General features: G+C 40.8%; 1 protein-coding gene, 1 long non-coding RNA gene and 1 other non-coding gene across 10 annotated transcripts in view; 1 reads left to right on the forward strand and 2 right to left on the reverse strand.

Annotated features, from left to right (window-relative positions):
* Nucleotides 1-5,941, forward strand: part of LOC145459267 (uncharacterized) — a 182,332-nt gene extending 176,391 nt beyond the window's left edge. The window contains exon 2 of the long non-coding RNA XR_013921324.1: nt 5,587-5,941. This is a non-coding gene — a long non-coding RNA (uncharacterized LOC145459267). The remainder of the gene's footprint in view (nt 1-5,586) is intronic.
* Nucleotides 1-24,085, reverse strand: part of LOC145459256 (uncharacterized) — a 128,688-nt gene that overhangs the window by 27,144 nt on the left and 77,459 nt on the right. The window lies entirely within an intron of this gene.
* Nucleotides 22,491-22,563, reverse strand: Trnam-cau (transfer RNA methionine (anticodon CAU)). The gene has a single exon. It is a non-coding gene; the product is annotated as a tRNA-Met (tRNA).

Genomic DNA, 24,085 nt, shown 5'->3' on the forward strand with positions numbered 1-24,085 from the left:
GCATGAGCGAATATTTTCATGTGTCATGAATATCTTTCGTATACACTTAGTATGAAATGAGATGTGTGGAATAATAATTAGTGTCGTACAAAAGTAAAACTTGTTGTGTTTGATTGCGTACTTTTTTATCCTTGTTTGTTGTTGAAAGATGGGTGAGTTTACATTTAAATATAGTAAGTGGAACAACTCATGTAATAAATTTTACTCGTTTAAAAATCGACTCGCGTGAAACTACCGATTAACAGTATCAATATGAGCGGTATGTTATTTTTCGCGATATGCAACCAATCTTCTAAGCATAACTTGTCAAAATTTATCGTGTCATAGTCGGCTGTTACGAATTCGAAACAAGATATACTTCGATTATCACGACAAAGGGAATTGAGATAAACGCAGTATTTCGGAAGTGAATGTGTATCGTTTGGTATGTTCAGCAATCACTAAATGGCATAAATATCAAACTGTGCATACAACTCGGTTAGGTAAACGATACAGTTACAAGTCGGATGTGATCTCGATTTACAGATGACAGCTTGATGATGTAAAGCTCAACCACTCCAGTGTGTTTATTGCAAAGTATTTTACACAAACAAAATATTGAACGAAGGCCCACCACTTGGTTTCATTACCAGGTGAGTGAAAATTGTTTTCTGTTGATCAGGTATGATTTGCATTTAGAAAAACGATCTACGCCGATTAAGCGACGCTGTTTAATATCATAATCCGATGAGTGAGTGAAATTTCCTTATGGTTTGATTTAGCGACTTAATTACCGGCGATTCAATCACATACAAGTAAGATCTTTTACGGGATGAGTATTGTGACAACATATACTTTGACGAATGACAATGGGGGGAAATTTCTGATTTCTTTGGTCGTGAGCGTTCTACAAATATTTCCGGCATACATTTAGCAAGCAACCTACAATATTCTTTTGTTATGGTAATGACTTTCACAAGTTTGGTTTTATGATTACAATTACTTATTCGAATGATAATTTATGATCACTAACAACAATACAAACACATTTTGTAGATTTCAGTGTAGCGCCTATTGCGATTTTGTTAATGCTATGAGTTTTGCGTATCACTCAAGTCTAGTAGAATAGGATGCGTCCAGTAAAGATATTCCAAATTGCTTATGTGTTGATCAATGTCTTGAAGTGTAAATCTGTAGACTTCACAACGTCTTAGAGAGTGCGAACGGAGTTATGTATTGATCGCGCGCTTCAAACGGTACTCGATACCCAAAGTGATATTTTCACACTCTGTAAGTTGGGTATGTTTCAATGCGCTGTCACAACTCCGACAACAAATTGTATCAATTGCTGGATTCAATAGTAACGACATGAAATTGTGATATACTGACTCTATACGTAGTCGTTTCAATTAGCCGTCACGAATTCGACCAATAAAGCATTTTGCGTCGGGTGTTCAATGTTTTAATAACGAAATTGTTGTTTCATCTTTAGTCTTGGTTACTGGAAACAATTACATTTGTAAAAATATTTTCTGATATTCGTAATACGCAGAGTGATTTGTACCAACATGGAATATCTTTCAAATCAAGAACATTTCAGGTGCGCTAAGCTAGTTTTACAAATCAATGTTTCTGAAAAGTTTGTTGGTATCGTAATAACTTTTAACACAACCCCGGTCTAATTATGTCATAATTTAATAATCAAGTCGTGATCGACTATTACAAAATCTCGTATGTCAAACCAATGTGTTAATAACGATGTTTACAGCATGATAACTTTCAATGTAACACCGGTGTTCGATCGTAAGAAATGAATTCTTAACTACCTTAGTCAGGCATTCAAATATCATATACTCAGAACATATGTTAATCTCAAGTTGCGCGCACCGAGTAGTAATTACTTTAGGTTGCAGAATAGTAACGACTTTTACAGTTTAATAAAAAGTACGAGTTGGATTGTATGGATTGGATTGTAGTGATTACTCGCGTAGTCTTGACTACTTTTCATACGGATACTTTTTGTTTTGGTTGGGTGAGTTACAAACGGATTGACTTGCCAACAGGGCTTTGGAGCAGCCGTAAATTTAAACTGCTCCAGCTCCGGCTCCGGAGCTTTCTTCTATCATACATTAGCTCCGGCTCCAGCTCCGGAGCAGCATTATTACCACTGCTCCGGCTCCAGCTCCGGCTCCGGCTCTGAAATTATCGAATTGGCCTGTCCATATCAAGGATGGCCAACCTGTGGGCCAAATGTGGCCCGCGAGAGGGTTTTGCGTGGCCCGCGAGGTAATTTCCTACTATATTATCGAAAATGAATTGCTCAGATTGTGAACTTGCAATGTCAACACAAAATTACAAGTCTGGCTGCGACACTTGGCATGTTGATGACTAAAATCAGTTCCGACGCTTTGGCAGATCGTGGGTCCAGTCACATTTTCAGTAAATCGTCGTACATTAAAATAAACTAAAATAGTAGTGAAATTTTTCTACACGCTTAGCGTGTTTAATTGTCACACGATTTTGTGCTCGGTAGCCTACCCCCTACTGAAAATAAAATAAAAAACGCCTAATTTACCGGATTGAGTCTAACCGTATTCGCAATTGCGGGAGAAAGTCTTTTCGCGTTTGCGCTCGCATAAAGATCGTCGACGGTAAAATGTAGACACAAAATCACTGTCGCATATTATCGGAGACCTTCGATATCGATGTGTCCAGACGCCGAATAGTCGTGTCCTTGCAAACTGAGCCTAGTGGGCGGTATACAGTAGACCCGCAATATACTCAAGTAATAATATTGAGCTAGTTTATTGATAAACTTCGAAAATTTTACCCCCTTGGCGCGGCTAGTGGACCGCGCACTCGTTCGTCAATTGCATGTGCCCCTTTTGGCCTTTAGCCGAAAAGGTTGGTCATTCGTAGTCTATATAGGTTACTAATCTACCCATACGTTTCTTATCTATAGTAATCTAGAGTCTGTCAGCCGTCAGTAACATCCGATGTAGCAACAAAGACATAGGTGCCGCCGTGCTGGCTTGTGACGTCAAAATGAATAATTGTCGATAACGTCATAGTTGCACTAGAACGCACTTTACTCTAGTCTAGTCTATGCTAGTCTACTCTAGAGTCTAGTCTATGCCATTGCTGTGCACAGCATTAAAATTCAGGCCTGCTGTTCAATTATGATAAATCAGCAGATGTGGTTGTTGTATATATAATAGCATCTTATGAAATACGTCGGAGCCGGAGCTACTCCTCAAATAACGGGCTCCAGCTCCGGCTCCGGCTCCGGCTAAATTTTATGTAGAGCTCCGGCTCCGGCTCCAGCTCCGGCGAAAATGCACGGCTCCGGGGCTCCGGCTCCGGGCTCCGGCTCCGGCTCCAAAGCCCTGCTTGCCAAGGTTTTTGTATTTTACTCTTTTGTGGGTGGCAAGATGTTAAAATGTTGAGATGTCATAGTGATAGTATTTCTGAAACTATCTTTGCCAAACGGAAAGTCTGATCGCGAATATAGTTGTAATATTTCATGACTTGTTTCAAATCAATATGCGTATAATTTCGAAATGTGACTGGGTAAAAGTTGGAAGTTTTGTTTGTCAATCTATTTCAATTCAGACTATGTCAAAGTCGAGATATTTCATTTTGGATTACCCAAATTTACCTTTAGTACATCCCGCGAATGGATTCCGACGCTGCACTATAACATTTTTGATAATAAGGACTCAAGGATTTTCAATCAACAATACCTGGATTTTTTGGTAATGCTAGAGTTGGCAAATGATAAGTTGCGTGTTTTAATTAAGCGTTTGATTTCTCAGTAATAAATACAATTATTGTATGTGCATAATTGTGATTCTTGATTCTTGTTTAGTTAGTTGGTATTGATTCTATAGGCGTGAAACAGCGGCGTGGAATGTGTGAATAATTCGATGCGACTGAAGTTGGGGTCAGCAATATTCAAGTTACGTTCGAATCAACTGATCGCGGTAAATGGATTTCTCAAAGGATTAGAGTTGTACCGGATCAACACATTCAAATACGAATCAACTTGGTTTGTGTAGTGAGTTTCCTTTCAAGTTGACAAATTGACACATTGATTGAATATTCTCATGATTCGCATCACGCAACCAAAGTCAACGTGAAACATATAGCGATCGCGGAAAGTATCAGATCTTGGATATTCAAGTCAGCGTCTGCGACGGTTCTGTTATTCGGTGCTTATTACTTAGTAGGTAATATTCTTGTTATATCAGACTCGTGAAATCCAGTTCTGCACCAAACTACCAACATATTACATTGTAGCGATTGGGATGTATGTAACCACAAGTCATGAGAGATGGTTATGTCTTATAGGTGTTATCTTGTGAGCGATCGTAGGATTTTAGAATTATTTCGCACCTTTTTGAATAAGCGTACACTTCACAAAGGATTAGGGTTAGAGTAGAAATAAGTGACAATTGGTCGCTATTCAAGTTACCGACACTGGCGGTCTGTTATTCGTCACTTATTAAATCTTACGAGTGAAATCAAGTTCTGTGACAAACTGCTTACGAAAATTTCACCGCGTGAGCGATCGATATGCCTGTAACACGAAGCCGCGAAAGATGGTTATGTCCGAGACATTATCTTGTCAGCGATCGCGGGGTTTTGCAAACTATTTCACACCTATTTGAAGTGTTAGTTTGTGAACGCGGCTATTGTTGATATTCGTATCGCCGTCTACGCCGGAACTGTGGTAATCCAATTGCCCAAACATTACTATGCGGCTGATTCCTAGATTTAGCAAACTATTTTCACGCCTTTTTTGTTGAAAGTACGACATTCCGCCCGCAGCCTATACCCGAAAGTACGAATCACCGCCGCACCCATAAGAATAACGATATATCATTGTTGCACTCACCGTAAACGTTGGGATTACCTGGAATCGGTCATATATAATAATTTGCGATATGCATACCAAGTAATAGCGTCGCTGTTTACTATACTTGACATTCAACACAACTTCATCAACACAACCTACACCAGAGGTCTCAAACTCAAACGGGCTCGCTGGCCAGTTTCTTAGTTTTGATGACGCCGCGGGCCGCACCACGAACAATAGGGATATTCAACGCAGAATTTCCAAGTTTGCCTTATTTGTCGGGAGCTTGAAGACAGTCATTCCAGAAACATCATGAATATGTAATTTACTATTGTACTATTCACGCTTGACACGGAAAAAAATCATTTTTCAAATATTTGAATGAAATTGATTTTATGCCGGACATCATTTGTTCAAATAATGAGTAATAGACATCATGCGAGAGGATGCATCATGACCAATGTTCCCTCTAAGCTGCGCACGTGCGCAATTGCGCAGTGCTGACAAGGTCTCTGCGCACAGAAAATTCAAGTTGCGCAAAAAAAATCTGAAGTGATGACCTTTTTTCTTAAGTCGTTACGCACTGTATTCCAAGGTTCTGCGCAGTGAGTTGGTGAGTCTGGGCAGATGGGTCAAAATTAGAGGGAGCATTGATCATGACATCGTCAAACTGTCGGGTTATAATATTGCAGCTAGTGGACCTTTTACATGCCACAATTCTATGTATAATACCAGAGAATTTGAGCTAGTGATGAGCACCGGAGCGGAGTCGGAGTGGATTCGGAGCGGAGTTTTGTCGATTTTGTGACAGTCGGAGCGGAGTCGGAGTTTACTACAGATATATATTTTCGGAGAATTTCGGAGTATTGTAACTTTTGTCTCCGATATCTTTGGATAGCTCTGACCACAATGATTACAAACCAAAACACAGACAGTTGACACCTTGTAAAGTTGTAATATGACGGGTACCATGCAAAATTGATTGCCAAGTGCCTAAAAATCAGCCATCTGCACTACAATTGGGGACTGGAGAGTAAACAATACTATGACGCCAACCCTATTATCACATTAATTTAGTAAAACACATTACCAAGTGTACCATGCTTGCCACTGTTTTGGATACTTAACGAGATTCATCGGAGTATCTCGGAGTCTGGGATTGAACTCTTCGGACTCGGAGGGAATTTTCCTCAGACACTAAAGTTGTCGGAGGGATTCGGAGTTTCGAAAAGCACTATCCGCTCATCACTGATTTGAGCGGTGTAGCCTAATCCGGGTTTTGATATAGTCGTGATAAGTAGGCTATTGTTACTATGTCATTGCCAAAGTCAAATTAAATCAGCGTCAGATTTTGCCTTCGATTAATATTGTCATGATTATGTTTTTCCAATTTTTTGAAGCTAACCATGGCTGAGATATGAACGAAAGAATTGAAAGCTTTATATAAAGGTAATTTTCTCAAAAATGTAAAATGAACATAAGTTACTTAGAATCCACAGCGACGAAATAGACAATATATCAGCAATAACTACCGAGATGGATTAAGTGGGCCAGAAATACATAAAATAATAGTTATATCCTTTATACTGAGTAGGCCTGCTTTAGACACACATGGACGCCAAGTATCCAGGTTGAATTGGCTGGGGGCCTACGATATTCGTAGGCCATGAATGGCTACTGCGGGACTTCGCACCGCGGACATTCTTTGTGTGGTGTTCTGTGCCATCACTGTTTTAATGTGAAAAACCGCGCGCGTAATATTTTCTAATTGTACCTAAATTGCGCTATTAATGTTATCAAAATAATTGGGATAGTTTTTAATCACTTCGTTGCAAGTATAGTTATTTCCGGACCTCTAATTAGGATTGTCGTTATAGTCGAAATTTATATTGGAATCGCCCAAACGTACCAGAAAAACATTCGTTCGTGAGACGCATATGATTCCAAATTGTTATTTCTGGATGGGGTGTACCATTTTCCTCTGCGTTTCGTATCTGTACGATGGGGCTCAGATTGCAAATGCAAACAATGCCGTCTGTAATAACTAATAATACGGCACAGCTTGGAGCAAGTGCGCACGAGAGTGAGAGTGTGAATGCTCAATCGCTTGCGCAACAATGGCCAACACGCTTGCGGTTTGCGCTGCTCCTCACCTGCTCCCAGACGGCATGGTTGCGTCACAATACCAAACTCCGTTACATTCAAACCTTCGAGGCTGATTTTGGAAGGTTCCAGGACCATAAACAGATTTATATTTATATTTTCGCAATTAGTACCGCGGTAGCTTTCAATTGATACCAATTTCATCAATTTTCGATCTCGGCAAGTCAGTCAAAATTACCGTCAAATTTGCCTTTAGCCAAATGGAAAGTGTGACGTAGACCAATCGCAATGAGCCGTGAGATTTGCTTGTGTCCACACCATTGCAGGACACTATGGTTTGAGACAGTAGTCGGAAATAGTTGTATGCAGAGGATTCATACCGAGCCTATATTTTGGCTGTAATTCTTAAGGAGCTAAATAACAAAGTCAATCCACAGTGACGTTACAATTGTAGATTTCTGACATTCTAATTTTTTAAATATATCTGGGTTATCGGCGAAGCGGCTGCTATTAGGTTTTATCGGTATCGGGTCAGAAATCCGAGGTTGGTCGCGCTCTACTGATATTAAACTTACATAAAAATATTTCTTGTTTTATCTAAAATAGACTTTCACATGACGGACTAGAAGAGCAGCACTCTGACGCTTCGAGTATATGTTCCCGCATGCGCAGCGCAACATACATGGCAGGAGCGTCTAATTGCCGACAAATTTATACCTATCACATATCACTTCGTTCAACAGACGGCAGACATTTAACAAATGTTAGTTATCTGGCGGTCGGCAGCTAATGGCACGAATTTCAGAGCAAGCTCCACGCCAAATTTCCACGGCAACGGTTATATCTGTCAGACAAATAAGTTGGGTTTCAGACATTATGTTGCAGCTACTTACATATGTTACAACGCAATGAACCGGAAGATCGTGATAGAAAGATCATTTCAAGTAAAAGTTGTCGCAAATTTGTCAATATCGCATCGCACGTCGTTCACACGTCCATTCAAACTTTGATAGTGATTTCAGTGGATTATTGAAAAGAATTTTACGCGTGTGTAACGTAGTTGTGATTAAACCCACTGTATGAGCCAAATTTCAGAATAAGGTTTTTGTAGTTTTATTTCTTTCGAGACGTTATAATAATGTAATAATAACAATAGCTCTTGCACCAAGCACGCTATAAGAGGGTGTGGAACCTTTGTTACAAGAGTCATAGATATAGCCACGCATATAAACAACGCACCAATACTTATTATAGTTACGGGCACGGAACGTAATAATAGGTTATCTCGGAAGAATTCATTCGAAACAAGCCGTTCACACTTTCATTTGTAAGCCTTAGAACGAGCTGTTATCAAAATACGCCAACCTAGTTTGTGCCAAAATCAGGAGTTCAAAATTCGTTTGAATTCTCTGTTGCTGACAATTACCCGGTCGAATGTCAGCCGAAAATACCCGGGGGCTTATTTCAATACGAATATATATTATTTATGTGTCATTCGGAATTAGTACCCCGACTGTAACGAAATTCCAGTGTGGACTAGCTGGAAAATCTTGGCGGGAAAAAATTGGTCTGGGATTTGAATGAATTCGGTGCATTTTGGTCACATTATCCCATATGATATGCAAAATTACCCCCTTGGCTATGATGACCCACAGGATTACTATAGCGTACGTATGGCGATACATGGCACGGAGTTCATGACGTGTCTCATCAGATGTTTCCACCGATCCGGTGCTTCATGTCAACAGCACTGTGTCGACAGAGACCGCGGCAGAACCTTCGTTGCCAGTTACCCAAACAACCAGCGACCTCCTCGCCCCCTCATCCGCGTAAGCGGTGTCTTACAAAAAGCCTAGAAGTGGGCCTTGCTATAAGTCGGCATTTACGGAATAAAAATGAGGAATATCGGCCTGATGTGAATTATCATAGTAGTCGACAAACACCATGAATACCACAAAACAAGCAAACAAACAAACATATAATATTCTTGAGTAAATTAATTTTAGTGCATCCGATTTTAGTCTACATTTCTTCGCATGAGCATGAGGTTAGGTTGATAAAAATAATGCACCGACGCGAGTAGTTAGATAAATGTGCACGACACGCCCATTCGCGATTTATAATAAACAAACAAAGATTATCAATATAATAATTAATGAAAGAATTAGCTCATTCTCAGTTTTGCAGCAATACGCGAGGGGAATTCCCTTCTGACTGTGCGGCAATAAAAAAGGGGGATTGACGCTAGAGAGAAAACGAACAAAGAATCTCGATTGACCTTTGTACTCAGACATGAGACTTGAGTACTTCTACTTGTACTTTTCCACTCCTGATTCTACCTCGCCTGACCTCTGGTACACGAGACTTGTATATTTAGTATTTTTTTTAATGGGGCTTGATAATAGCTACCTGTCCTGACCTATCGGTCCGTGGTCAATTCAAGGACGAGTCTTGGGAATAATTGCCCGTCAAATCCCCTGGATGACTTGTCGATCCGCGTTTGATTCAATTTCGTGTACGGGGGGGGGGGGGTTCATAGGAATAATTGCCGGTCGGGACGTCACTATAGTTTTTTTCTGATCCATGAGATCCTGGACGGGGGTTGATAATAGTTGCCTGCCCTGACCCGTCGTCTCGTGGTCCAATTTCGTGGCTTGGGAGCAATAACCCGTCAAACTGGTTGACTCGTCGTTCCGCGGTTGATTCAATTTCGTGTACGGGGGATCATAGGAATAATTGCCGGTCGTGACGTCAGTATAGTTTTCTCCTGATCCGCTGGATTCTGGTGCGTGTTTTAGGTGTCCATACGTTCGGCTGTGTAAAGTGATGCTTGTGGTCTGTCTCATACTGTCGTACTTATCCACCTTTTGCTTTTTTGTTGACTTAAATAGTGAGGAGAAATGATCTGTTATGATTATAAATATGTGTGTCATTTCGAGTCATACCGAGAACCAGATTAAATGTAGTAGAAATTTGTATTAGGCGCCCCGACACGGATTGACTTATATAAAGTAGCATTATGAATATATAATAAGTAATTAAACAAATAGCTGATTCTCAATTTTACGCGCATCAACGTGTTAACTGTCGGCATTACATACCTAGTAATCGGTATCTCGATCACGAGCTCACCACGCACTTGTCGTTCGAGGGCGAATAATTTCGCTGCAGACAATCACTTGTGTCCGCGTGTACCGTAACATATCCTCAACACTTGTTATGCCAACACCTCCACGCATATTTACAATATCATGCTAAGGAACTATTGCTTCGGCAGCCACGCACTGTCGCTCGAAGTCGACAAATTTCGCTGCAGACAATGAGTTGTACTCACGTGTGCCGTAACATATCCTCAACACATGTTATGCCAACACCGCCGAGCATATTTGCAGCATCATACTATACGAATATATTGAATCGGCGAAGTGTTACCATCAGAGAATTGCTGCGTCACACCTTCGAGCCTCGCATTTCCCGCTCGGTAACTGCGAGTACGATGTCAGATTCAAGTGACGAATCGGGGTAGCTCGCTTCATCGGGGTGGACTGACCTTATTTGGCTGAATCGCGCTCGGTGGTGCAATAATGGGAATGAATTGTGACAGACCATACTCGGGCTGCCAAGTCCAAAAAATCCGGCTAGCACGTAAAGTCCTGTTATTTTCACATGTTGTGAGGGCAAAATACAGCATAAATCCGACTCTCAAGACCATTTGGCCGCATCCAGACTGGCTTCGCTGAAAACTGATGAAATCTGCGCCGGGTCCGGAGATGTTTCGTGACCTCCTCCGTCCAGACAAGATTGTTCTGTTGTAATATAGGTGTCGTTGTATAATAATTTACGTACAAGGAGACTTGGTATCGCCCCTTTGGCGGAATTCTGTTTGATTCGTCTGTACAGGTGTTATTAGTGTGATCAGATTTGGCACCTCAAGGAGTATATTGGTGAAAATCACACAACGATGACAATAACTTTACCGGTCAACATGCGGTCAACGGTCAACGGTCAACGATGCGGTGTGATGTACGTAAATCAGCTGTGATCAATCGAGCGTGACACAATCGCTGTCAGTCATCAATCTGCGACTTGACAAAACTCGCGTTTTCGGGTTGACATCAACACAGTGCGATATATTTGATGTCCCCGTCGACCCTCCTATTTTAATAGGGTTACCATGCGACCTCATTTAGGGGAGCATATGTCCTCCATTTCCCAGATATGTCACCCAATTCACCTAAATGTACTCTCTTTCTGTCAATTTGTCCTCCTTGTTAGCTTAACATATCCAAAAAACACCACGAGTAACGCAAAATGTGGGCCTAGATTACAAAAGTCGGGTATTTACGTAGCCAAATCGAAAAAATGACGCTATGATGGCATTGTGCAGGCTATTGCGCGAATACGGGGGACCTGTGTAAACATGTGAATAGTAAAAGCGCCCCAAACTACCGTTACATGAAAAAGATCGAGCGCACTCGACCATGTCGGGGCCCACCATAGTACAGCCAAATGATCCAATGTCGTACCGAGAATAGCCGGGGTGGTGGTACATCATTCGCTCGTTGTTTTCTAATCATATCCGCATATACCCCAAACTATTTGTTTCACTCGGTCGTTTATGGCCCCCAATTAGCAGACAAAATGGACCATCCACAGCGCTAGACAGTTAAATTACGCCGCAGAGCTGTGAAATGCTATGCGATAAGTTCACCCGCAGTGCAAAGAGGCTTTCGGTATACCCTTCCGACGACTTATTTTAGCATCGGTTTTACCCTCACAATACGCGGGAATAACGAGGCTTTACGTACCAACCGTATTGTTTGAATTTACTTTTATATCAACGTTTATGATCATTGGAGTATATTAAAACCAGATTGGTCCTCGGGAAACTGTCCGGGGTATTGCTAAATGAACTTTGAAAATGGTACATAGGCGCGGCTGATAATCGCAATTTACGCGTATTGATAGGACATATTCAAAGTGATAGTTGGACATCGTGTCGGACCTAGAATTGTTTGAATTTACTTTTATATCAACGTTTATGATCATTGGAGTATATGAAAACCATATTTGTCCTCGGTAAACTGTCCGGGGTATTGCTAAATGAACTTTGAAAATGGTACATAGGCGCGGCTGATAATGGCAATTTACGCGTATTGATAATACATATTCAAAGTGATAGTTGGACATCGTGTCGGACCTAGAATTGTTTGAATTTACTTTTATATCAACGTTTATGATCATTGGAGTATATTAAAACCATATTTGTCCTCGGGAAACTGTCCGGGGTATTGCTAAATGAACTTTGAAAATGGTACATAGGCGCGGCTAATAATGGCAATTTAAGCGTATTGATAATACATATTCAAAGTGATAGTTGGACATCGTGTCGGACCTAGAATTGTTTGAATTTACTTTTATATCAACGTTTATGATCATTGGAGTATATTAAAACCAGATTGGTCCTCGGGAAACTGTCCGGGGTATTGCTAAATGAACTTTGAAAATGGTACATAGGCGCGGCTGATAATGGCAATTTACGCGTATTGATAATACATATTCAAAGTGATAGTTGGACATCGTGTCGGACCTAGAATTGTTTGAATTTACTTTTATATCAACGTTTATGATCATTGGAGTATATGAAAACCATATTTGTCCTCGGGAAACTGTCCGGGGTATTGCTAAATGAACTTTGAAAATGGTACATAGGCGCGGCTGATAATGGCAATTTACGCGTATTGATAATACATATTCAAAGTGATAGTTGGACATCGTGTCGGACCTAGAATTGTTTGAATTTACTTTTATATCAACGTTTATGATCATTGGAGTATATTAAAACCAGATTGGTCCTCGGGAAACTGTCCGGGGTATTGCTAAATGAACTTTGAAAATGGTACATAGGCGCGGCTGATAATCGCAATTTACGCGTGTTGATAGGACATATTCAAAGTGATAGTTGGACATCGTGTCGGACCTAGAATTGTTTGAATTTACTTTTATATCAACGTTTATGATCATTGGAGTATATGAAAACCATATTTGTCCTCGGGAAACTGTCCGGGGTATTGCTAAATGAACTTTGAAAATGGTACATAGGCGCGGCTGATAATGGCAATTTACGCGTATTTATAATACATATTCAAAGTGATAGTTGGACATCGTGTCGGACCTAGAATTGTTTGAATTTACTTTTATATCAACGTTTATGATCATTGGAGTATATTAAAACCAGATTGGTCCTCGGGAAACTGTCCGGGGTTTTGCTAAATGAACTTTGAAAATGGTACATAGGCGCGGCTGATAATGGCAATTTACGCGTATTGATAATACATATTCAAAGTGATAGTTGGACATCGTGTCGGACCTAGAATCGTTTGAATTTACTTTTATATCAACGTTTATGATCATTGGAGTATATGAAAACCATATTTGTCCTCGGGAAACTGTCCGGGGTATTGCTAAATGAACTTTGAAAATGGTACATAGGCGCGGCTGATAATGGCAATTTACGCGTATTGATAATACATATTCAAAGTGATAGTTGGACATCGTGTCGGACCTAGAATTGTTTGAATTTACTTTTATATCAACGTTTATGATCATTGGAGTATATTAAAACCAGATTGGTCCTCGGGAAACTGTCCGGGGTATTGCTAAATGAACTTTGAAAATGGTACATAGGCGCGGCTGATAATCGCAATTTACGCGTATTGATAGGACATATTCAAAGTGATAGTTGGACATCGTGTCGGACCTAGAATTGTTTGAATTTACTTTTATATCAACGTTTATGATCATTGGAGTATATGAAAACCATATTTGTCCTCGGGAAACTGTCCGGGGTATTGCTAAATGAACTTTGAAAATGGTACATAGGCGCGGCTGATAATCGCAATTTACGCGTATTGATAGGACATATTCAAAGTGATAGTTGGACATCGTGTCGGACCTAGAATTGTTTGAATTTACTTTTATATCAACGTTTATGATCATTGGAGTATATGAAAACCATATTTGTCCTCGGGAAACTGTCCGGGGTATTGCTAAATGAACTTTGAAAATGGTACATAGGCGCGGCTGATAATGGCAATTTACGCGTATTGATAATACATATTCAAAGTGATAGTTGGACATCGTGTCGGACCTAGAATTGTTTGAATTTACTTTTATATCAACGTTTATGATCATTGGAGTATATTAAAACCAGATTGGTCCTCGGGAAACTGTCCGGGGTATTGCTAAATGAACTTTGAAAATGGTACATAGGCGCGGCTGATAATGGCAATTTACGCGTATTGATAATACATATTCAAAGTGATAGTTGGACATCGTGTCGGACCTAGAATTGTTTGAATTTACTTTTATATCAACGTTTATGATCATTGGAGTATATGAAAACCATATTTGTCCTCGGGAAACTGTCCGGGGTATTGCTAAATGAACTTTGAAAATGGTACATAGGCGCGGCTGATAATCGCAATTTACGCGTATTGATAGGACATATTCAAAGTGATAGTTGGACATCGTGTCGGACCTAGAATTGTTTGAATTTACTTTTATATCAACGTTTATGATCATTGGAGTATATGAAAACCATATTTGTCCTCGGGAAACTGTCCGGGGTATTGCTAAATGAACTTTGAAAATGGTACATAGGCGCGGCTGATAATCGCAATTTACGCGTATTGATAGGACATATTCAAAGTGATAGTTGGACATCGTGTCGGACCTAGAATTGTTTGAATTTACTTTTATATCAACGTTTATGATCATTGGAGTATATTAAAACCAGATTGGTCCTCGGGAAACTGTCCGGGGTATTGCTAAATGAACTTTGAAAATGGTACATAGGCGCGGCTGATAATCGCAATTTACGCGTATTGATAGGACATATTCAAAGTGATAGTTGGACATCGTGTCGGACCTAGAATTGTTTGAATTTACTTTTATATCAACGTTTATGATCATTGGAGTATATGAAAACCATATTTGTCCTCGGGAAACTGTCCGGGGTATTGCTAAATGAACTTTGAAAATGGTACATAGGCGCGGCTGATAATCGCAATTTACGCGTATTGATAGGACATATTCAAAGTGATAGTTGGACATCGTGTCGGACCTAGAATTGTTTGAATTTACTTTTATATCAACGTTTATGATCATTGGAGTATATGAAAACCATATTTGTTCTCGGGAAACTGTCCGGGGTATTGCTAAATGAACTTTGAAAATGGTACATAGGCGCGGCTGATAATGGCAATTTACGCGTATTGATAATACATATTCAAAGTGATAGTTGGACATCGTGTCGGACCTAGAATTGTTTGAATTTACTTTTATATCAACGTTTATGATCATTGGAGTATATGAAAACCATATTTGTCCTCGGGAAACTGTCCGGGGTATTGCTAAATGAACTTTGAAAATGGTACATAGGCGCGGCTGATAATGGCAATTTACGCGTATTGATAATACATATTCAAAGTGATAGTTGGACATCGTGTCGGACCTAGAATTGTTTGAATTTACTTTTATATCAACGTTTATGATCATTGGAGTATATTAAAACCAGATTGGTCCTCGGGAAACTGTCCGGGGTATTGCTAAATGAACTTTGAAAATGGTACATAGGCGCGGCTGATAATCGCAATTTACGCGTATTGACAGGACATATTCAAAGTGATAGTTGGACATCGTGTCGGACCTAGAATTGTTTGAATTTACTTTTATATCAACGTTTATGATCATTGGAGTATATGAAAACCATATTTGTCCTTGGAAAACGGTCCTGGATGATTTTATTTGAAATTGGAAAAACATTTAGACGCGCTACTCATCAGCGCAATTCATACATGACTTTTTTTATCGATGTGTATTTGATTCCCGTTGACTTAAAACGACAGTGCTAGTTTATTAAGCTATATCTTAATCGATAAACTAGTTATAATAGTCCTACTATTGTAGATTTAGCACATTTTGTATTTTCATGTTCATGGTGACTCATTTTTTATTTCCGTTTATATGAAAATCGTGCTACGATGATAGCAGTGGTAAGTCCTGCACCTCAATCGTAAACACAGTTCTTCAACAACAAAGCAGCAAAACACCAGAGTAATCAATGATCCCCATTTCACTGCCGTGCCTAGCGCGTCATCAACGCTAGAACATCCGCTTCACGTCAATGAGAACACATGCGATTGCTGTCGAGTCACTCACAACGGGGGAATCCCCAAATTCCGAAGAATTTTTTTGGTGCATGAAAAAACGGCAAAATGCACACGGATGCAGGGGATGAATTACAAAAAAAGTAGCCAGAATTTGTTTTTAAGGTATAAGGCATGGGAAACGGACTGAAAACCTAGACTTTTTGAAAGTCGGTCAATTCTGAACAACCCTAATGCTCATGCAACCTTTTTTTTTCATCATATACATACATGCACTGTTTGAGGTTGTCGAGTAAGGTTCAAGTGATATTTCAGTAATTGAATCTGTTGGGTTGTAACATGTCGACATGTTGGGACGCAAAGGTGATACCATGTCCAGAAACTCAATTTTGACACAGGACAGAACCGGATCATTGAACTAGTGGCATGGTTTCAACCCTTGATACTACTGTTTGATGGCCTTGATTAGTGTAAAGGATTAGGTTTGTGAAATATTAGCTGATAATCACATCATAAGATTCTGCGACACAGCATCACGATATATTGCAATATAGGCCTACCACATGGATTCGGTTGAGATAAGATCATCTGGATTTCGGATGTGAAAATTAACACAGTGATTGTATATCCACGCGTAATAATTTTGTCATGCAGAGTCATGTTGTGTGTTGAGCGATTGTAGATTTATCATGTCTACTTAGCGCAAGGGCCGTGCATTTTAAGGCGTGCATGGTTAATACTACATGCAGCTTGTCAAACATTGATTCCCGGTATCACATTTACCACAGGTATTTATTGGTCTCGGCAGGATGTCAGAGTCCTTTGTTGCACATAATATTTGGGTCACTGCGCGCTTGAACACCTGTTTTCAAAATCCGCTCGTGGAAAATCAACCATATGCACAATATACAATGTAATTAGCTCGACGAAATACACAATGCGCGTCCATGAAGCGCCACAATGACGCTTTTCCGAAGCTCCATAGGCCGATTTTCGACTGCTAGCTAGCTCAAAATGCTGCGTTTCTGACTTCCGAAATACAACATTCTTGGCTTCCGGCATTTTACGCCTCGAGAGACCACGAATATACTACTCCGGTTCCGCGGTGATGCGCAGAAACTTTTTGCTTACAGCTACTGGCTTATCCCATTGACATGGTCAAGTGAACGCATGACTGGTAATGCGGCTATGTACCGAATGATAACACGCACGCGCACTGTAACTCTTTTCGATTTTGACATAAATCGTTGGGGGCTGGCCGAATCAGGAAAGAGGGGAAGTCATAGAGAGAGAGGAGGAGACCGAAAGAGTCTTTATTTTCGAAAAACAAAACAAACGGACGGCAACAATGATGATACAGAATATAACTCTGCACAGTATTCAGTGTCGGATCAATCAATGAGTCAATCAGGTTTATTGATATTTTCATCGTTTCAAAACATCGCAAGACTGCGATACAATGAAAAGATAGGAATGTGTCGAAACAACTTGGAGTAGCCTTTAAGAGCAGACACCCACCTTGGCCTAGGCCAGTGGTTCCCAACGTGGGCGATATCGCCCCCCAGGGGGGCAAAAATAGTCAAGGGGGCGATAGGGGGGCGAAAACGGACGAAGGGGGCGATAGGGGGGCGATGGCGCGTTGAAATGGCAATATTGGCGTCCATGACCGTAACTGCCACGCCCAAACCCCCAATTGGGATGGGGGGCCCCGAGCTCAAAGGGGGCACACAATTTTTTTGTGAATTAACGTTAATTATAGCGTATTATTTTGGAAATTTAGGCAACTTTTTCAAAAGATTTTCACGATGCGCGCCATTTCGTGGTCACATGTTTCTTGTTTATTGGATCCCCATCCCCCAAGAAATAATACGCATGAGTTGTAGAAATGGGCATCTCGGCATCATCGATTATCACACCATGATGCACCAAGACATAGTTTCAGGCCATGTAATATGCGACTCCGAGAAGTGTGCCAGAACGAGAAAACCTTGGCGGAAAAGGACTGCCTTCATGCTTACCGACTTCGATATATATACGATATACATATATATTTAATCGTCCATAGGCACCTAAATGGCTCGCGCCAAATGTTCCTGTCCTGGCAATCAGAACCCCACAAAATTCCATCTCGCAGAGAAATATTAATTGCCAGTGCAGAAATACCAATTTAAAATCGTGTGCGTCTTTTAGTTTAGTACGTATGGGCGATGTGAATATCTTTTGACATAGCAGACAGGCCACGAAATTTCATTACGTAACAAAGTCATTATACCCACAGGTCCGCCCGAATACGGTCAATTATTTTTTACGGGCTCTACATTTTCCAAGACACCTCACTCAGCTTTACCCGTAAATCTGAATACATGAGCAGAAAGAGGATAAAAATTGACAGCAATATATGTGCAATTCCCGATCGTATTGACCGATTCAATCATGAATGATAGAAATTCTTCGCGCGAATTAAACCGACTAACTTAAGAGTCCAACAATTTGTGCTCAGAAGTAGCGGTAAAAAGTATCGGGGGAGTTGGGTCTGAGGGGTTCAGAAGTTTGCCTTCTCGCTCTATGGAGCGGGGATCAAGACCAACGTATCGGGGGGATGGGGGGGGGGCTGACGAAGTGCTGTTACGGTCCTTCGGAGAAATCACCTTTTTTTTAGTCAACTCACCAAAATTCAGCTGGAAAAGTGTAATTTCGAGGTCGAGCCAAAAAGTTGACCTTTTTTCTTAGTCAACTCGCCGGTGATTTCAGTCTGTATGCCCATTTTCCGGTTCCCAATATTTGGGGGGGCGATGATCGGTGTGGAGTTTGAAAAGGGGGCGATGAGCCGAAAAAAGTTGGGAACCACTGGCCTAGGCGAAGTAAAGAAGAGGCATGCACACTGAATGAAAAGTAATGCAGAGAATATAAGACGCAAGCAACAAAATAAGGTGGCATGTGGCGGAGGGCGAGGTCGATGTTAGGTCGTGGCCCGGTAATCCTGAAGGCTGGCTAGTATTCATTTAGAAGAAAGTGCTTGTATTTCGACTTGAATGAGGACATGTTCGACGACTGTCGGATAGCCGGCGAGATGCTGTTCCACAATTGGGGTCCGGCATACTTGATAGAGCAATGCGTTTTCTTGTATTCCGTCCTGATCATACGATAGTTGTTCTTCGTTGACGCGCGTGTGCTGTACTTGCGCGCTTTTGTCTCCGAGGTAAAGTAGTCGTTGAAATTTGAGGGACATGGACCGCAATGATCGATACGAACTTGGATGTCAACAAGTCTAATCACACCCTCATCAAACATTAACTTTACATTATCTGACCTTTGAAAAAAGAAAAGTCAATAGATACTGGCCAATAAATAAGGTGATATAATAATGATTCATTTCATTCTATGGCTTGGGTTTATATATTTATTCGAAAAGTCGCTTGTCTTAGTATTTCGAAGTAACATAAGCGACGCAAGAGCCATAAACGCGACCGCTTGGTGGTGAAAATGCAGTGCTATTGAAGTTGCAATTTATTGAATACGAATGTTACCCAGTAGTTCCAGAAGTGGGCGATGTTGAGAGATGTGTTGAAGAAGAAATATTGTATAAAAACTACTTGTGTAAGTGGATACAACCGATTTGAACACTAAAGAGAAGTGGAAGGATAAGTTTTACTGCTGAACGCGGCATTTAGGAGGCGATAAAGATATGGTAAGCTTGATAAGGGAGCGACAAGTATACAAGTCAATACTAGCCAGTCTTCAGGATTACCGGACCACGACCTAACATCGACCTCGCCCTCCGCCACATGCCACCTCCAATGTTCCCTCTAATTTTTCAAGAGTCTGCGCAAGCACGCCAACTCACTGCGCAGGCCCTCGGACAACAGTGCGCAACCACCCTCCAATAGGGTGATAAATTAACTACTGGGGGGCTCCGCCCCCAGACCCCCCTACGGCTCTAGGCTTCTTCCGGTACCTATCATGTACCTTGGGTGCCCATTTAGTAGAAGGGACCCTAAACGCGCTAAGCGCGAAAAAATTTCTATAATTCATGATTGCATCGGCCAATATGATTGGGAATTGCATATATATTGCTATCAATTTTTATCCTCTCCCTGCTCACACAATCAGATTTACCGGTAGAGCTGATCCAGTGAGGTGTGTTGGAATAGATAGGCCCTCTAAATAATAATAAAACATCTTCGGGCGTACCCCTTGATATAATGACTTCGTTACATGATGCTACTTCGTGACCCCCTATCTGCTATGTCAAAAGATATTGAAATCGCCAAAACGTACCAAGATAAAAGACGTACACGATTTCAGATTGGTATTTCTTAACTGGAAAATAATGTTCCCTCGATAAGGCATTTGTGGTGTTGTGGGACTCGGATCGCCAGGACAGGAACATTCGGCGCCAGCCATTTAGACGCCCATGGACGTGGACAATTACACATATATTTGTATATATCGAAGTTTTCAGTCAGCACCGGGGAAGTCTTTTTCGCCCAACGTTTTCTCGCTGCTGATCGTTCTGGCGCACTTCATGGATTCGCATGTTACATAGCCTTTACCTTCATATGTCTTGGCGCGTCATGTTGCGGTAATGGCCCACGCCCAACTGCCCATTTCTATAAATCATGTCTAAGTTTTGTTGGGAAAGGGTACCCAATAATCAGATATCTTACAATAATAAAACGCGCGTAGCGCGAAAAAAAAATCCTGAAAAATTTCAAAAATACACCACGATTTATGTTATTTCTCGAAATAATTTTGGACCCTCTTCAAGCTCGGCCCCTCCAATTGGGAGGTTTGGGGTGCGAAAGTAACGGTCCTGAGTAAATCTTACGCAATGTTCATGCCACGCGAAGAAGACTATCATTCGTTAGTTTCTCGCAGATTAACTTCGAGCTAGCCCATTGATATTTATAACTTTGTTAAACCAGGTTATTTCGCCATTCCCAGAAAATAATGCGCTATTGAAATGATATCAGTATCGCTCACGTGTACGAGGCCCTACTAAAAAAATATTTTCCGTGAGGCGCAGGTGATTGTGAAGTCTAATTTCTTCACGGAGCGCAACAGTTACCTTTGCGGGGGGCATTTGTACGTCGGTTTCAGACTTCAGTGATAACACGATTTGGCCCTGGCAATGTTCCATCTTAATTTTCACGAATCTGCGCGCATGCGTGGTCCATTGGACAACAGTGCGCAACAACTACTAAAAAAAACATCGATTTTGATTTTTTGTACGCAACGTAGATTTTCTGTGCGCAGAGACCGTTTCAGCACTGCGCATTTGCGCACGTGCGCAGCTTAGAGGGAACATTGGCCACCTCATTTTGTCGCTTGCGTCTTATATTCTCTGCATTACTTTTCATTTAGTGTGCAACTGTGCATGCCTCTTATTTACTTCGCCTAGGCTAAGGTGGGTGTCTGATCTCAATGGCTACTCCAAGTTGTTTCGACACCTTCCTATCTTTTCATTGTATCGCAGTCTTGTGATGTTTTGAAACGATGAAAATATTATTAAACCTGATTGATTGGTTGATTGAAGTTACTAGTCAGCCTTCATGATTACCGGACCAGGACCTAACATCGACCTCGCCTCGCCTTCCGCCACATGCCACCTCATTTTGTCGCTTGCGTCTTATATTCTTTGCATTACTTTTCATTCAGTGTGCAACTGTGCATGCCTCTTCTTTACTTCGCCTAGGTCACGATGGGTGTCTGATCTTGAAGACTACTCCAAGTTGTTTCGACACCTTTCTTTTTTTTTTCATTGTAGGCTATCGCAGTTTTGTGGTGTTTTGAAATGATGAAAATATGAATAAAAATGTTTGATTGATTGATTGATGTTTGGAAACCACTGAGCAGGATTGGAACAACATAGACAATTCCACTTAGAATTCAAATTAGAATCAAAGCGAAATGCTGGTAATATAGTTATAATCTAATTTGGGAAATGTTTCGATGCTCTAATTCCCATTTTAATCTAATTTCTGGTTTTCCTGAAAATGCTACAGGAAACGAACCAAGCCTGCTGTTCAGACATTTGCCATTTTCATATTCGGGTTCATTTCAATATGAATATACTATTTAATTGTGTATTGAAGTTCTGTACCTCCAAGAGGCTCTTTTTTTAGTCAACACAGTACAATCGGTCGAAAAAATCACCGTTTTTTTTCTCCGGTGCTAGAGCTTTCAGATTGTTTTGTAAAGTGTCCTTTTTCGGATCTCAAAATTTGGTAACCCGAAATTAATGTCAGTTGATCCGCGTTCGTCAGGAAAAAGGTTATTTTATATCAAAATAAGACTACAGGAGTTAGTAGCCTACAACACAATTCAAAAAGAGTTGCCTTGTTCGACATGCTACCTACGTCACCTCCCCAGCAAAATGCTGCCCCGAGTGAGGATCGAACTCACGACCTTGAGATTATGAGACTCACGCGCTCCCTACTGCGCCACCGAGGCCACATGGTCGGGTGCAGCAACAAAAGAATACGGAATATGTGTCGAGCACGCTCTCACTGCGCCACTCCCCCAAGAACCACTTCCTCATCAGCGCATTTTCTAATGATTTTTATGTGCATGTCCAATGCCTCTTTTACACATTTTTACCATACGCGATTTTGCAAGTACCATAGTATACTTCCCCAAATATCGTCTCGGTGAGAGGTTGACATGCAATAGCGTGTAGAAGATAATCTAAAAAAAATCGGGTGACTGCAACTTGTAAAGTCTCGATTAAATAACTAGGCTAAATCGTAGAGATGGAATCAATGTAGGTTATGTTCAAATAATGAGATCATATTTCAAATTGATAGAAAGTCAAATTGAAATGAAATTTTCATATTTTTCCGATCATGTCTTAGTCATGAGTATGTTTGTCATGAGTATGTTGGTCTTAGTCATGAGTATGTTTGTCCGAGTGTTTCAAAGTTAACCATGGCTAAGATATGGTTGAAAGAAAATGAAAGCTTTATATAAAGTTAATTTTGTCAAAAATTTAAAATGGACATAAGTTACTTTGATTCCACAGCGACGAAATATACAATATATCTCGAGTATCTACCGTAGCCTATATATAGTATAGAGCAGGGATTCCCAAACTAGGGGAAACGACCCTATACTATGGCGCCGCGGAGACGAAAATTAAATATAGATGGATGACTATCAGAAGAATGTCAATGAAGCGGATGCTATCGGCGGCTCATTTCTGAATATTTTAGATCATTTTTCAAAATAGAAAAACTAATGCGAACCCGGCAACCAAGGTATCAAATCAATCGAAGCGTCATTTAAAGCGCCACTTACTACAACGCAAGGTTGGTTTCTGGCAGGGCTTTGAAGCTGGCAAATTTTTTTGAACTGATCCAACTCCGGAGCTCTCTTCTATGATGAATAAGCTCCGGCTCCAAGCCAGTGTTGGGATGACTCGAGTCAATTTTTTCGTATGACTTGACTTGAATCGAGTCACTTTGCAAAAATGACTTGACTTGACTTGACTCGGCGCTTCAAAAACGTGGATTCACTCCTGACTCGGAGCAAAATTTACGAGTCAATTTCAAGTCAGCAAGTGAACGGTGTCGACTAAATTAATGTATTTTGTCCATGTTCGGATTATTCACGATACGCCGGTGTCACTTGTGAGACAAACCAGTCATTCACTCATGGTACGTTTCAATGATTCTACATTGTTACATCACAAATACACTGACCGCAATCGACATGATAACAGCTTGCGTTGTCGCAAAAGCAGATTAATCTAATAGCAACGCATCGCTGTTTACTGGACGGCTCGGCTCTGTCCTTACATTGCACAGCGCTCACATTTACCAACCCTTTAGTATGATTTAAATCGAACGAATATATTTTATGCGTTAAATTCTCACGAACGTGTATTGGGCAACTTCTCCAGTCGGCGGGCCGGATATGCGAAAAATAAGTACTTGGCGGGCCGGATTGCTGAATCGATACATTATTCGATAATCTA

This window comes from Botryllus schlosseri, chromosome 16, assembly GCF_051294905.1.
Source record: "Botryllus schlosseri isolate E-star chromosome 16, Bs_hap1, whole genome shotgun sequence".
In the NCBI taxonomy this organism is placed as follows: Eukaryota; Metazoa; Chordata; class Ascidiacea; order Stolidobranchia; family Styelidae; genus Botryllus; species Botryllus schlosseri.